The 17,099-nt window shown below is 36.5% G+C and overlaps 1 pseudogene; it reads left to right on the forward strand.

Annotated features, from left to right (window-relative positions):
• Positions 1 to 6,963: 6,963 nt before the first annotated feature.
• On the forward strand, positions 6,964 to 7,063 carry LOC150094727 (U6 spliceosomal RNA; annotated as a pseudogene).
• The last annotated feature ends 10,036 nt before the right edge of the window (positions 7,064 to 17,099 follow it).

Consider the following 17,099-nt stretch of genomic DNA (forward strand, 5'->3'; position numbering starts at 1 on the left):
TCATGCATGACAATACTGTGTTATAGGTCGTGTGACCTCTCATTTGTGGGTCAGTATATATGTATAAATGCAGTTGCCTCACACTGGGTGATGAAATTTATCTCCCACCTAAAAGTGAATACTTAGTTTTATCATGCCTATCTATCTGAATAAAATGACTCAAGAATGGTTGAACTGGTTTTGATGAAGCTTAATATTTAAGGCTTTGAGGATAAATTGGTGAAACATTTTAATAGTGATTAAAATCAGGCAAAGATAATTACCACTTTACCTGAACACCAGAATAAAATTTTTACTGTGCCACTAATATCATATGCACTGGACTTATCCTTGAGTGCTGTATATTAATTATTCTTGGTGAATACCTAATTTTCCACTATTCTACTTGCATTTTGTCTATTAACTCTTTAACTGCTGATTTTATATTCTACTGACATTGTCCCATGTGCTGAATTAATTTTGCAAAAAATTTATAAATAAAATCAATTAAAATTCTTACTGAAGTAAGAAATCCAGACAGCATCATACATTCTTGATATACACTTGTTCACTCACGGAAATGGCAATAATAGTGTTTTATAAAATTTGCATAATCAAGGGGTGTCCACTTGATTAAGCAAATTACACACATTAATTTATGTAGAATCACAAGGATCTTCTTCATCTAAAGTACACAATTCACTTAACTCGGACAATTCTTCTCCTGACTCATTTGTTGTTAACAATACATCAATTTGATCATCAGTAAGATAACACGGCTATTTACTGGTAGATGCCATATTGTGACATCATGGAAATCCCCACAGTCACGTGGTTTATGCATCGTGCTGCATATTATTATTATTCATGACATCTCCAAGGAGTCCGGAGACTCATCGCTGGAGGACACCTACTGTACAACTCTCAGTCTCCACCCGAACCTCTACTACCAATCATCCACATTAACACAGTCTACCGCCCTCCACCACAACTAATATTTTTTGTCTGCAAATTGTGTGTGTGTGTTCTGTAGGGCCAATTTGTCTGTATGCAGGATGAAAAATCGAGTTAAATCGATTTTTCATCGATCGAGTTAACTCAACCGTAGCAGTTAAAGGGTTAAGCAATTACATGTCTTAATACCTTGAATATGTCTGCAGTGCTATGATGTGTACATTTTGTACATTTCTGAACTATTATTTCTTACTCTGTCTGCTACTTCCTGCAGTTTCCCATTAATATGATTATAGTCCATGAATCCTCCGCTTTTCTAAAGTGACAGATTATGTTTCGGGCCAATGTTTAACCCCTGCCAAAACTTTCAGATAAACTCGAAATTACCTCTCTACTGTATTATATTGCGTTCTCTCTATTCTCTCTGATATTATTCTCTCTGTCATTCTTATACTCTTGTTACAGTTTCGATCTTTGCATTATCTGCATGAGTTTTTAGTTATAGTCAGCGCTTCCTGTCCACAAAGTGAGGTCTGGTTTGTCAGGAATGGTTTGATGAGATGGATATTGAAGAACTTGAATCACCTGCACAGTGTCCTGATCTCAACCACATCAAGCACCTGTGGGATGAATTGGAATGCAAATTGTGAGCAACGTTCTCTCTAAAAGCTGTGCTGCATGTACAACTAGTAACTGCGCACGCACACATACACATTTTGCTTCCAGAATTTCTAATTTATAGTCAATAATTTTGAACATGCTATAAAAACAAATTATGTGAAAAATCATGCTTTCTTAATATATTCTAATCAGTTCATTTTAATCTGCACCATTTGGGTGAACTGATGTTGATTTTAGCAAATTGCAGAGTCTTTAGAGTGTCTACTGTCTAGACAATACAATCATTCAACTGATGATGGATTTTTGTAACTATGCAAATTAAAGAGAATTAATTTAGTGCTCACAGTTTTACAGGTTATAGCTAGATGAAAAATGGAAATTTTTAATATAGGAAATATTACGTTAGCAGTTTTACGTTCATCATTATCATCATCAAATTCCTGATATATATACCGTCAAGGAGTGAACAGGATATTATTATTCTTATTATCATTTCACACCTCCAGGGAGTCTGAAGACTCATCGCGGGAGGGCACCTGCTCTACAACTCTGTCTCCAACACTCAATCCACCAACTGACCGCAACTATACCAACGCCATCTACCGCCGACCACCACCACTAGTATTTCCACAGACAATCACAAACATCCATGCCCACAGCAGGATTTGAACCCGTAGCCTTTTGGCTAGAGAGCAGATACGCTAACCACTCGGCCATAAAGGGTGGCTTTACTTCCTATCTACAATTTTCCTCTAAATCAGTCTGTTACCTGTCAAGACTCCAACATTATCAGATCTTATATTTCTATCTTCTAAGGCACTTTTTACTGTATCAATCCACCTATATCTTCATCTTCCTGTGGGTCTTTTTCCTGCCAACCTGGCAGAGAACACTAGTTATCTTTTCTCTCCCATTCTGTTTAAGTGACCATACCACCTGAGATTAGCTCTGCTAATGCATTCTTGGATGCTGACAATGTCAAGTTCTTTCCTAATATCCTCGTTTTTAATATGATATTGCCATTGATGCAATCTGTTCATGCCCCTAATCTTTCTCAGGACTCTCATGTCTGCAGTCTCTAGTCTTTGGTCAAACGTTTTACTTCTCACCCATCTCTCAAATCCATAAGTTAAAATTGGCTTGAATACTGTCTTGTATACAGCTAATTCTAATTTCTCTCTTATTCCATATACATTTATTCAATTGCCTTCCTACAATACCAGCTTTGTTGATTCTGTTATCTATTTCCATATTTAATTTACCATCTTCACTAAAAAATTGTGCCTAAGTAGTTGAAATGTTTTACTTGTTCCACAGGTTCCCAGTTCACAACACAATTGACATTTTCAACAATTCTACCTATTTTCATTGTCTTTGTCTTTTCATTGCTGACCTTCATACCATATCTATTACAACAGCTATTCAATTTAGTCAGAGAATCTTGCAGACTTGTAGCGGATTTATTTAGAAGTATAACACCATCCGCATAAAGCAAAGAGCTGAGGTTAACGTCTTCAATTTTGATATCAGGTTTAATGCCGCTTTCCTTCATAATGTGATCCATATAGATAATGAATAACAGAGGGAATAATGTACATCCTTGTCTGACAACAGATTTAACATTAAACCATCTTCCTGTACTTCCTTCAATTCTAACTGCTGACTTACGACTCAAATAAAGACTAAGTACTGCTTAATATAATGCCTCATTGATACCATATAACTGTCGAATAGCTTCTCTCTTGGCACCTTGTCATATGCCTTTTCCAGATATATGAAACTTAAATACAGATCTTTGTTATATTCCCATGATTTCTCATTTAGTGCATTAAACTCTCAAAATATCACTGTTGTAATTAAACTGGAAAAGAACTACAGATTAGTTTAAATTTATTATTATTATTAATATTATTATTCAGGCCTCCATGGAGTCAAAAGACTCATCACAGGAGGTCCTTCCTAGGAAACACAGAGTCTATCAAGACTCATTGCGAGAGGTTCTTCCTAGGAAACACAGTTCATCATAGCACTCCTTAAACTCATTGACCGTTCTCGCTCTCGCCACTCTATCAGGCAATGCATTCCATGGTTCAACCACCCTCCATGCAAAGAAACCATTCCTCACCCCTCTTACTCACAGTTTCCTTTCGCAACTTCCAGGATGGCCCCTTGTCTTCACTCCTTCCCGCTGTTCAACCAAGCGAAAAACCTCCCAGTGCTAACCCTGTAACCACCTCTCAACAGTTTAAAAGTCTTCATCATATCCTGTCCTTCTTCTATCCACCAAACTCTGCAGTTCACATTCCCTCAGCCGATCCTCATAACCAACATTGTACAGTCCTGAAACCATCTTTGTTATCTGCCTTTGTACCCTTTCCACAGTTAATTTATCTCCTTCAAAATCCTGGTGACCAAATCTGAGAACAATAGTCTAAATGTGGTCTGATCAAGGTCTTATACAATGGAAAAAGTTATCAGAAATTTTTGAATTGTCATTGAATCTAAACCAATCATTTGATGTGCAAATTATTGACCTTGAAGAGCTTTATTTGCTTACACTTGGATCAAGGATTAAACTAAATTTATTATAGTCTAACCAAGTGAAAAATAAACTTCCAACATCTTTCTCTAAATCCAGAGTAATTCAATAATAAGGTGGTACACCTGTTGGCAACTTCTATAGGTAAATATGACCTCTCCTATTGCTTCTGCCTTAGTATCTCCACGTTTGGGTCTGCCACTACCTAGACCGATTTCAATAAAGATTGAAATCGGTCTAGGTAGTGGCCCTTCCCTTAATGAATAGCAGTATACCTGTCCACAAGGAGATGTGCTTTGCATTATGGGAGATACTGAGACAAGGAGTGATGAGAGCTTGGTCCACCTTTGCTCGGAGTTGCCTGGTGTTGCACTACCACAGTCCTGAAGATATTTTCAGGCGCAAACTTTGTTTGCTTACACTTGGATAAAGGATTAAACTAAATTTATTATAGTCTAACCAAGTGAAAAATAAACTTCCAACACCTTGAAGAGCAGATGATAATTTGTGAATTGTTATCTAATGGTTCCTTCCCGTCTACGTATTAGGCTTGCTGGCCTGTTACAGAGATAACATTAGCTCTTCTAAGTCGTACCCATCCCGAGGATAAGGTGACTAGCCCTATGTCTCCTGGTATATCCTGTGGCTGTAGCTCGTGTGTTCATGGAGACGGTTTGCCTGCTTGTGGGAAGGAAAAATCCCAGATAAACTGGGGAGAAAAACCTTGCTCCATGCCCAAGACCGGCTAACTTGGCTATGTCTGAGAAAGATCCTAAGCTCCTCACATCGGCAACGGGAATCAAACCTAGGACACTCCTTTCCCAGCATATGGTCACGAAGAGCATAACCACTAGGCTAACCATGCAGACAAGTGAGTGACTAGAAAAATATTGAGTGATATTGACTCACATTGGGTGAGTGACTGGAGAAATATGTTGAAGCATTGCCAGCATCAAAGAACATCCAATTCTATAACACATAATTTGTTCATAAACTGTTGCATATGTGCTATTTAAGTAGCTGAAGAAGGAAGCATTAGGTTGCATTTTTATAGAAATATTTAGCATGCAACATATAAGATCTTTTAACAAAGATATTGTTACCAATTTTAGACATATCAAATTAAGAGTTTGTGGCTTATGACTTTCACTACCGTGAGCACAGGCTACTGCACACACTGGGTCTGAGACTAGAAACTTGCACACAAAACGTTTTTTATATGCACGTGAACCAGCAGAAATGAGGGAACATTGATTGTGAGCCAGATTGAATTGCCTGGTATCAGTGACCAATCTCACTAATGCCCTTCTGGAAGAATGAAAGGCTTTTCAGTATTACATTGCTGTGGTAATTACATTACACTACATTACCACAGCAATGCAATGTAATACTGGAAAGCCTTCCCAGAAGATTGAAGGCTGTAATAGCAGCAAAGGGGTGAACCAACTCTATATTAATGCCCTTCATATTAGAGTCTGGATGAGCAGCCATCCATATATTTTTGATCAGATAGCATAATTTAAGAAGCAGTAAGTTAGTTTCAAGTTTGCTCTTCTGGGGGGGGGGTGACTTTTTGTTATCTGTTTTACCTGTATTTATTATAATGGGTTCTTTATTTTATTAAAAAAAAAATTAAAGGTTAGCACATTTTCTCTACTAGGCCTTAATTCATGTTTTCATGCAAGACTTGTGGTCCCTCATCGGTGCAGTCATAAGTGCTTCTCTTGTTCCAGAACGTTGGTTGCCAGGAAAATTTGATTTTGCCTTTAACAGCCATAACATAATGCATGTGATGGTGGTACTTGGAGGAGTTCACATGCATTGGGCAGTTGAAAAGGACTTTATTTGGCTGAATAATATGCAGTGTGGATAATATAAAGACGTCATTACAAAATGGGTGATAATTTTTGAAATTTAGAATATCATTATTAGTAATTGTATATATAATATCAATATATATATATATATACACACACACACACATAATCACATGCATGTATCTATGTATATAGTTATAACCACACATGCATTCATATATATAATTCATAATTATTTTCACCTTATTGTAAGAAATGTTTTGTACCATCTAATATAGGTACAGTTTATAGGAAAAATGATATTTTAGCATTGTAAATACTTATTTTGTTATTTTCTTCTTTTGCTGATTTATTATTATGCAAGTTTTTTAAAGAAAAACCTTATTTATTGTGCCTGATGAAATATCATATAGTAGGTTAAATTGACTAGTCAGCTTTTTTATATTACAAGCAACTTTCTCTCTTTGTAACAAATCTGTAGAGACTGCAAGAATAGTTTGTTATAGTGGATAGTGTACTACAATGAATTGCTTTAGATTAAGGGTTTCCACTGGATCTTTCATCGGGTCTTTTTTTGTTAGTTTGATATAGTAAATTTGTTATAACAGTATTTGCTTACAGCAAGAGTTGACTGTATTTCAAATCTCATAATATACTTTGAGATTAGTTTTATAGAGACTAATTTAAAAAAAAAAAACAGAATTCATTACTTTGTGAATAATCATAGATTAATATAGTGAGTAAATAAGTAAGTGACACTTAGATTGAATGCCCTTGTGTTTTACCTGTTATCACTGATGTCCTACTTCATAAGCAAATACTCAGATGCTCGAAAACAATATTTATATAAACAATTGTGTATACTTTATTAAAAAATATGAAATGTTTATTGAATAAAGTCATACTCTCTTTTGCAATGGAAATAATGGTTACCCCTCCGCTCCTCATTTTCATAATATTACTTCAAGCTGCAATGAAAATTTAATGGCAGGAATTTGCCCTTTAAAAACAGTCAACATAGTATTACTTAACTTGTAGCACTTGCATCAATACGTGCTTTGGTACATATACTAAAACTGGAATGATGCAGAGAAGATTAGCTTGGGCCCTGTGCAGAGATAACATGAAAAACCATGAAGCATTCCACATTTGTACTATGTTATTTTCCATTGTAGTATGTTTTTCAATAATGGAGGCTGCTATTCAGCTTGCTTATGCATTATTATCCACCCTGCTGCAATTTAAAGGCTACATTTTACACAGTATTCTACAAGATTTTGTATCATATGGTACTTGTGGCATGATTGTATCCTGAGTAGTTGGCTTCATATGAGAGATGGGGATTGCATGTCTGCGTAAAATGTAGCCAATAGAAATAGCTGGATGATGTCAATATAAGCATTTCTGGTTGTGTTAACAGCAGAAATGAGTGATTGCTGCAGAGAGTAGCATGATTGAGGGTGAGGAAGGCAAGTATGACGTGATGATGAATATAACATTCGGAATTGTAGCAAACTTGAAGGATGGCATTCATTGGTAAATGAATGTTGAGCAAGAGTAGGATGCTTGGAGAGACATACAGTACTGAGGGAAAAAAGTGGAAGATATATATTAAAAAAAAATGAGTCGAGAGATGTGAAGGGAGAGATTAGAAGCCTTGGAAGGCTAATTGATGTAAGATGAACAAGAGCAGGAGTGAGAGAGAGAGGTAATGACAGAAAAAATCATGATAGTGCAGGAACAAGAGACTGTGAGATGAGAGGAAGGCAGATAAGTGAGAGAAAAAGGAGAGAGAGAGAGAGATGTAGGTGAGAAAATGAATAGATCAGTGAGAGGTTTAATGTATGTATGTAGAGTCAATGATTCATGAAGTGTAAAATAGAATTCTAGAGGCATGCTTGCCTGGAGAAATGATAGAGAGTGTGACTCTGACAAATTAAGTGAGGTGAGCATGTGATAAGGAGTAATGACAATGGACTGTTCCTAGAAGTTGCAAATGGAGGTGGTGAGGAGGAGAACGAGAAGTGAAGTTTTTGCATGGAAGATGGTTGGACCATTGGAAAGTACTACTAGATAGGATGGTGAGAGAATGACCAGTGAGTGAGTTTAAGAAGTAGTTTGATAGATTTTGTGTAGTCTGTCATGAAACTTCTGTGATGAGACCTGTGACTCCATGTAGGTCTTGAGTGATAATAATAATAATAACTGCTGACTTTTTCTTGAGTAACCTCAAATTATAAGTAATAAAGAAATGTACATTGTTATTACTACACCACATCATTGGGATTATGGCCAAAGCAACTAAGAATATGAGGCCATTGTATTATGTCAATTAATTTGCATGCATTCTTCTAGCTGGTTTGTATTACTAGACCAAAGCCATCAGCAGCATTACTGATGAAAAGTAGAGTGGAGTGTGTGTATAAATTTTTGATAATCATTCATTGATGTTAATGCATACAGTATCTACCATTTATCTGACCTTCAAAACAATGACCCTTCAATTAACCAACCCTTGCATGTCAACTGATTTCTGGTACATCATCATGTAATTGTACTTCAATTATCAGAATGGCAAATTGCCTTCTTGATGTAGTTTGATAAATGGTAGATTACTGTATTATATTATATTATATATTATTTAGTATCTAGAGCTCCATAGGTTAGTCAGCCTGAATAATCATCTCTAGTTGGAAAGATCTGGTTTGAATCCGTCTAAAACACATAGGACATTTATCAGAGCTTTTCAGTTAAACATGAGTTACCTGGTGGAGATGGCAAGATTTTTCCTCCTGGAAATGCCGATTTTTCATCTTGCAAAATAGGCAAACCAGCCAGAACACATGCAATTTGACAGCCATAATACACCATGTGGATAGGATTAACTATCATATAAGAGCATTAATTTAAAGAAACCAAATTATATGTTGTGAGAGGCCATTGAGCCTAACACACAAGGGAAAATAGGGGAAAAAATTATTTTACAAGTTGATTTGAAGGAGACAGCCATATTCTTTAAATTGAGATATATGATAATTACTGCAGTAGACGATTAATACAGTCTAGATTAAGCACAAAGAATAATAGCATATCTTATTTAAATTAAGACATAGAATGGACGAAGCAATTAGCTATAATCCCAGTGAAAAATAAGTTTTTTCTTTTTAAGACTTCTTTACATGTCGATAGTAGAAATCCTTTATTCCTGCCATTAAATTTTTTCCTAATATCCTGGCTTCTAACTTTTGTAATGTTAATGAGTCATGCATCACTCAGCTTTTGGAGCGGTCTTCTTTAAACTATATTGCAATTGTTCTTTTAAAATTATATGGTTCTCGTTCACAGGCCTCTATAGAGTCTAACTGAACCATTAATGTATCTGCTATATTACACGTTAAAACTCATTCACATTCATAACATCATCTGGTATTTCACTCACCATGTAAAAAAATTGACTCACTCCCTTGCCTGCCACATTATTCTACTTCTGGGAGTGACTACTTCTCTTTCTCTCCACTCTATAAATAATATCTTCTGTATTAATTGGGTAAAATTCCCTTACTAAATGCATCTATCATATCACTTCCCCCTCTGCCAAACCTCAATCTATGCAATTTACATTTCACCATTTTCTCCTTATAAACCAGTGTTCCAGAGTCATGATATTGTCTTAATTACTCATACACCTTGGTATACTTTTTCTACACTTACCAGTGTTTTCCTTATCATAACAACTATTTGCTATTTTGATTTCATGATTCTTGCAATGGGTTCTGTGAACTTTGGGTCCATTTCAACTTTCATCTCTAAATCCTGAATTTCCTCCACCATCTGGAGTACAAATTTCACTAATACAGTACAAGTGGCTATACTTCAGAACTATGCACAGTCACTTTCCCCTCTGAAGCAATGTGAGATCTTGGTTATGGGTAGATGCTATGATGCTACCATATCCAGCACTGTTTCAAGTAATTATCTCTTAGTGGCTGTAGAAATTCTATTTCCTTCTCTCCATGTGATCTCTTTTCCTTCCAACCTGTATAGCTACAATAACACAGATTACTGGTATGTCTCCCATAAATAATTACTTGGCACTGCAGTCATTATGTTAATTCATTGAAGTATGTCATCCATATTATTTCTTGCACCCATGATCTATAGCAGCAACTGACTATAAATTTTGTTCTAATAACATCTATTTCACACCAGCCTCAAGTATTATTAAATCACTTAAGGAAATGAACAACGTAGATATGAATATAAATAAAAGTACACTTTAATAAATATTTCCGATATTTCGGCAACATCACATTGCCATCTTCAAAAGGAACTTATAAAAAAAGGCACATGCACATAGGCACTACAACACAGTAACTGAGAATGAAGAGATGAAGCTATTGTTCTCCTAAAAGTCCTGATGGTGCCCTCTAGCGGGCTAAGTAGGTGTTCTTGGCCATTGGGCTGAAGGTCTGCTGATGTAAGCCTCCCAAATTTGGGGCAGTCGCATACAGCCAAATTTGTTGAGATTTGAAGAGTTTCTTAGGGCTGAGGCTGATTCCATAAATAGTCTTTCGAATTTTTATTTGCTACGGTGTATTACTGTAGCTTTCTTCCACCTTATTCTGTGGCGTGTATCCAGAGCATGGTCTGCAAGACCAGAATGGCTGTACTTGTGAAAACAGATGTAGTCCTTGTGTTCAGAAATTCTGATATTCGCTGTCCTGCCTGTTTGGCCAAAGTAAGACAGTTAGCCTCAAGTATTTTGCCTTCTACATCTCTAACTCTGCTGATAGCAACCTACTCTCTTTTTTTTTGGCTGCAGTTCATTTGCTAATATCAGAAATACCCCCCCCCCCCCCATCTTATTCTCTGTTCTTTCTGAAAGTACTATTCCCCTCACACTCTGTTCCTATAACTATACCATCCTCCGTCAACCATATTTTACCATTACATATAACTTCTGGCCAGGTTGAACCAACCAATACCAAAAATTCCTCCCTTTTAATCCTCATGTTTCTGGCATTAGTATCATAACTGCTCTATCCCTCTTTGACTTACAATTACCACTAGACCTTATGTTAGCAATTTCATTGAAATTCATTACATTCAGCATTGTTTTCTTCATTCTGATACTGACTCAGCTCAAGAGTGCTTGCATATCTGCTCACCTTCATTTCAACACCAATAACTTGAGTGTACCTGAGTTTTGCACTTTTACATTCCCACTGAATAACACTCTCCATACCTAACTCCATATCCATTCAAATGCAATCTGTTTGTTATATATGTCATTCTGTCCATCATATTCATTTCACATATCTACAAACTGCATGCAGTCAGGGCCAGATCGATGGTATGTGGCACCCCTAAGGCAAGTTTTATCAACTCCTTGTAAGACAAGACAGGCATCATAAAATTCTTTATTGTTAAAAGCAGTTTGTAGTTATTGCCAAAAAAAAACAGTGCGTATAGAGCATTCAGCATATCAAAAAGTAAGAATTCTTTGTTTTAATAGGCATGTATAAATTAGTTTACAAAGGCCTATTAATCCAGTCAATTGCTTAGTTAACTAATACTTAATTGATTAACCGGTTATTTAATTTTTCTAGTTTATTGAATGCCCCATACTGGTTCACAGCTCTAGCGTCATAAAATGGAGTTTGGTGCAAAAAGTAAAATAGGTGACCCAAAAATAAAATTTTTGATCAAAACGGAGCCCCATGTAATACGGCACCTGGTACAAAAAATCAAATAGGCAAACCAAAAACAAAAAATGCTAAAAACGGCATCCCTTGCAATATGGCTTTTGGGTGGGTGTGGGGGGGGGACACTGCTCATACTGCCAATGCTTTCTATTACTTTTTTTTATGATGTTGGCACCCCAAAGCCATTGCGACCCTAGGCCAGTGCCTCTTGTGCCTAAGCCTAGAGTCAGCCCTGCATGCAGTTCTTCCTTAAGCATATATTCATTTGCAATCATGGCTCTCCTTTTCAGCTCATGTCTGTCAGTTGTATAGCAGCAGATTCCCACTGTTTACTCTCTCAGACTCTTCTTTTCTTACTTCTTCCATTAACTCTTCCATATCTTCTCTTGATAAAAGATATTTCTATTAAACCGTCCTTTTATTGAGGATTTTCATACCAAATTTGGTATAGCAATTATTCAATTTGGTTAAAGAGTCCTGAACTTGTGTTATTTAGTTATTCAAGTTATTTAGGAGTTCATCTTTAGGTTTGATGGAATGAAAACAGCACAATTAAATAACTAAACACAGTTTCTAGTATTTCAACTCTGTCACAGAGACATTATCTGATATACAATATAAAAAGTTGTAATAAGACATACAAAAGCACACAAACAATAACCGGAATGTTAGACTAAAAGACTGATGTCATAAGAGGGGGATCCCTCTATAAGTGCTAGTAGTTAGCCTTGGCAGCTACCATGATTTACAAAACCAACCAAATGTAAATAAATATTGTTATGAAACTTCCCAAGATTTGGGCAACAGTAATTCTTAGACTTCCTGCCCAATAATTAAGGCTACAGCAAGCACCCATAAAGGATTACCCTCTTAGGACTTTAGGCCTCTATTCTAACATCTGGAAATAAGATCAAGGATGTTAGTAGGGATACATACAGGGAAAGTGAAAGAGATGATTATATATTGGTGTACAAATTGAACTGGCAGGCAACAAGTGTGGTATGTGTGTGTGCAGATATGAAACAGTTGCTGGCACAAGAAAATGAGAAGAGAGAGAGAGTAAGGATTATGAGTATATTCTCATAACGCAATACAAGCAAATTGAGAAAAAAGGTCATGATTGTGAATGACTGATTGTGCAGAAGGAATAATGTGAAGTTTGTAGATGTCTGGAGTGAATTTGATGGATGATATATAAGGTCGATGGTTTGTATTTAAATGTAATTTTTGTTCAGTGAAAGTTCAGAATAGCAGAGGCAGGGAAACTACAGTTTTTAATAAGGGAATCAGGTGTGTGTGTGGGGGGGGTATCCTTGAAACAAATGATCAGATAATGCTGAAAGTAGATCCACAGTTTAGAAAATGAATGGACCTAACAACCTGTGTTGTTTGTTCCATTCAATTTCTGAACTGTGGATCTACTGTCATGCGGAATTACCAAAAAGTGATACTCCAGTTTACTAATGCCAAACATCCAGAATAAGGGAGAGAAGTTAGTGGTATTGGTGAGACTTCATTGATAGAAAATGATAGTGTTAGGGACAGAATGCAATGGATGTACTATTTTCAAAGAGGAGAAAGAGAACATAATGGGGAAGAGGTTTTGCTAATGATAGCAGAAGAATTGAAACCAAAAAGAGTAGGAGTTTAGTGCAGAAAGATGGAGATGCAGATGGTAGTGCATTTGATTGTCTGATGTAAAACAGAGGCCAACAGAATGAAACATACAGTTAGTTGCTGCTATAAGCTAGGAGAAGGAGCAAGGGAGAACGCAGATAACTTGCATCAGGTAATTAGCACAAATGAGTGCAGAACAAGTAGTTATTATGGGAACTTCAACTATGGGAATATAGAGTGAAAGCAACAGATACATGGAAGGAAGGAAACGGAATTTATACAGCTGCTAAAAGATAATTTCTTGAGATAACTACATGTAATGGAGAGGATTAGAAGTGCAGTAGTTCTGAATCTATTGATAGCATCAGAGGACTTGGATGTGACCAAAGTAGTAGTGACATTGCCCACAGTTGAGGAAAGTGATCATGTGGTCTTGACCTAGGAGATTGCCCTGTCATGTGGAATTTTCAAAGAATGACTATATGTGATAACAAAAAAGCAGGTAATTATGAGCAAACTGAGTAGCTGGTTTGGAACAGTCCCATAGCATAAGAATCTGAAGGTTAAAGATGTTAGCAGAGCATGAGAGAATATCAGGAGAATAAACCAGGTAGGAATTAGATGGATGGATGAATATCATTAAGCAGGAGTTGCAGAATGAGAAATAGCAGTGTAAAAAAATCTGAGCAGGCTTCTTCTTCTTTTGGTGCTATCTTCTGTCGAAGGTCAGCGACCATCTTGGCGAACAAACTGCGTTCTTGCGTTAATCGGAGCAGTTGTGCTCTGCTCCTTCCTGTCCACGTCTTGATGTTGTTAAACCATGATATTCTTTTTCTTCCTCTAGTTCCCTTTGCACATCAATTCTTCCTACCAAAATAGTTTGTAGAAGTTGGTATTTGCTGTTTCTCATGATGTGGCCAAGATATGATGTTTTTCGTTTCTTGATTATTTGTACAAGATCTTTAGCTTTGCCAATGGATTTTAAGACATCTTCATTGGTAATTTTTTCTGCCCATGATATCTTTCTTCTTCTTCTTCTGTATAGCCACATCTCAAAGGCTTCAATTTTCTTGAAAGTTGTCACCTTCAATGTCCATGTTTCAACTCCATAGAGCAGAATAGACCACATGTAGCATTTCAGCATCCTGCATCTGACTTCCATGTTTAGGTCTTTATTGCAGAATAATGTTCTCATTTTCATGAAGGACTGCCATGCAACTTCACGACTGCCGTGCTGAGCAGGCTAAAGAACATCAAAAAGAATTCCTTTCCTAATTAGCAAGTAAAAGGAAGAACAATTATGGAAGGATAACTTTAACAAGTGCCAGTGATAAAGAGATAACAGAAACAAATGAGAGAGTTGAATGATCATTTTTCAAGTGGATACCATCAAGGTGGAGATATTGCAGTGCCAGCGTGACATCGACTGATGCAAGAATAGAGGCAGGTGAATTGGAGGTGCTTGAGATATTGCAGAACCTTAAAACGAATGTAGCCATTGGATTAAATGACATATTAACAAAGAAATTTGAAGAATAACTGCATAAAAGAAGGCTCAAGACAGTGGTAGCAATAGAAAGTTTTTTAACTTGGAAACCAAGTAAATTATATTCTTCTTTTAATCCTATACCCATGCATAAGGAACAAAGTTTGTGCATGAAGTATCTTCACGACTAGGCTACTTGTATATAAAGGCTATTGACTTCACATTAACTGCCTTGGCATGCAAAATATACACTGCTGACACTGGTTCGACTTTTATTAAGGCCTCCTAAGTGGGAGTTATACCCAACAAGATACTGAGGTTAAGTCAATACAAATTTCATATATTTTCCATATATAAATAGTAAAATGGTGTACTATATTTTAAAGTACTCTGGATCATAGATAGTTGTAGAAAGTGTTTTTCTTTGTTAATCAAGAAAATTATAATAGACCAACAAAGTTTGTGAATGAAGTATTGTCACAACTAGGCTACTTATATATAGAGGCTGCTGACTTCACATCAATTGCCTTAGTATTTCATAATACAATACACGCTTCCTGTATATATATATATATATATATATATATATATATATATATATATATATTGAGGTCTCTTCAATATAATTCCCACTAAGGAGACCTCAGTAAAGGTCAAATCTAGTCTAGTTTTCTAAAGCACTTCTAACTGCATCAATCCACCTTTTCTTGATCTTCCTCTATGTCTTTTTCCTGTCTGCCCATTCTGCCTAATTTCCTCACTTCTAATATGATTCCACACTGATGCTATTTGTTGACTTGAATTTTTCTCAGAATTCTCATATCTGTGGCCTTCTATAGTCTTTGATTAACTTTTTTTATTTCTAAACCATCTCTCAGATCCATAAGTTAAAATTTGTGTGAACTTTATGTAATTTATAAAGGGTCAACATATGTAAAGAATAATAGAATTTATAAGCTCCTGTATATTTCTTCTTTGTTACAAGGACATTATCTGAGAGAGAAGAAAAGATCAGTTAACAAATTTTGAGATATTATTATTATTCAGGCCTCCATGGAGTCAAAAGACACATCATGGAAGGTCCTTTCTAAGAAACACAAGTCTATCAAGACTCATCGAGGGAGGTCCCTCCTAGGAAACACAAAGTCTATCATACCACTCCTTAAATGCAGTGACCGTTCTCACTCTCACCACTCCATCAGGCAATGCATTCCATGGTCGAATGCATCAGGCAATGAAACTCCATGCAAAGAAACCACTCCTCACCCTCATTCTGACAGTTTCCTTTCGTAACTTCTAGTGATGGCTCCTGGTCATTACTCCTTCCAGCTGTTCAACCAAGCGAAAGAACTCCCAAGTGTCAACCCTGTAACCACCTCTCAACAGTTTAAAATATTCAATCATATTACCCCTCCTTCTTCTATCCACCAAATTCTGCAGTCCACATTCCCTCAGCCGATTCTCATAACTAACATTGTATAGTCCCGACACCATCTTTATTATCTGCCTTTGTACCCTTTCCACAGTTAATTTATCCACTTCAAATTCTAGGGACCAAATCTGAGAACAAAGTCTAAGTGTGGTCTGATCAGAGTTATAAACAACGGAATGATAATCCTTTTATCTCTGCAGGTCAGTGTCCTTCTCATAATTGAGCAATCCTCTGTGTTACTTTCACCACCTTTGCAATATGTCCCCTAAATTTCAGGTTTCTATCAATTATCAACCACAGATCTCTTGTCACCCCTACTTCCTCCAGTATAGCTTCTCCCATAGAGTATGCAGTGTCCCATCGATGTGTCCCAAACCTCAAGACCTTACATTTTGCTGCATTAAATTGAAATCCCATTCTTTTGCCCATTTATCTAGCTTCTTCAAATCCTCTTGCAGGGCTACCACATCTGCACTATTACTAATAACCCTTCCCAGTTTCGCATCATTCACAAACAACTGAATATCTCCTTGCAATCCACGGACAATGTCGTTGATATAAAGGTTAAACAATATAGATCCCAGTACTGAGCCCTGTGGAACCCCACTTGTAACCTTCTGCCTCCTTGATATTGCTCCACCATACACAACTCTCTGATAACTTTTGGACAGCCAATCCTGAATCCAGTTCACCAATCTGACATCCAGACCCATGTGCTGCAACTTGAATATCAGCTTATCATGTGGCACCCTGTCAAATGCCTTCACTAAGTTTAGGAAAATGGCAGTATATGCCTTTCCCTCATCTAATGCTCTTGTAACTTTATCATAAAAGGCTAGCATATTGCTAAAACAACAGCACCCTTTCACAAATGCATGTTGACTCTCACTGATAACATTACCCTCATCTACCCAATGCTGTATATGGTCCCTCACTATTTTCTCCAAGA

The sequence above is a fragment of the Typopeltis vanoorti genome, chromosome 21 (assembly GCF_054136105.1).
Source record: "Typopeltis vanoorti isolate ZY-2024b chromosome 21, IOZ_Tvanoo_1.0, whole genome shotgun sequence".
NCBI classification, from domain to species: Eukaryota; Metazoa; Arthropoda; class Arachnida; order Uropygi; family Thelyphonidae; genus Typopeltis; species Typopeltis vanoorti.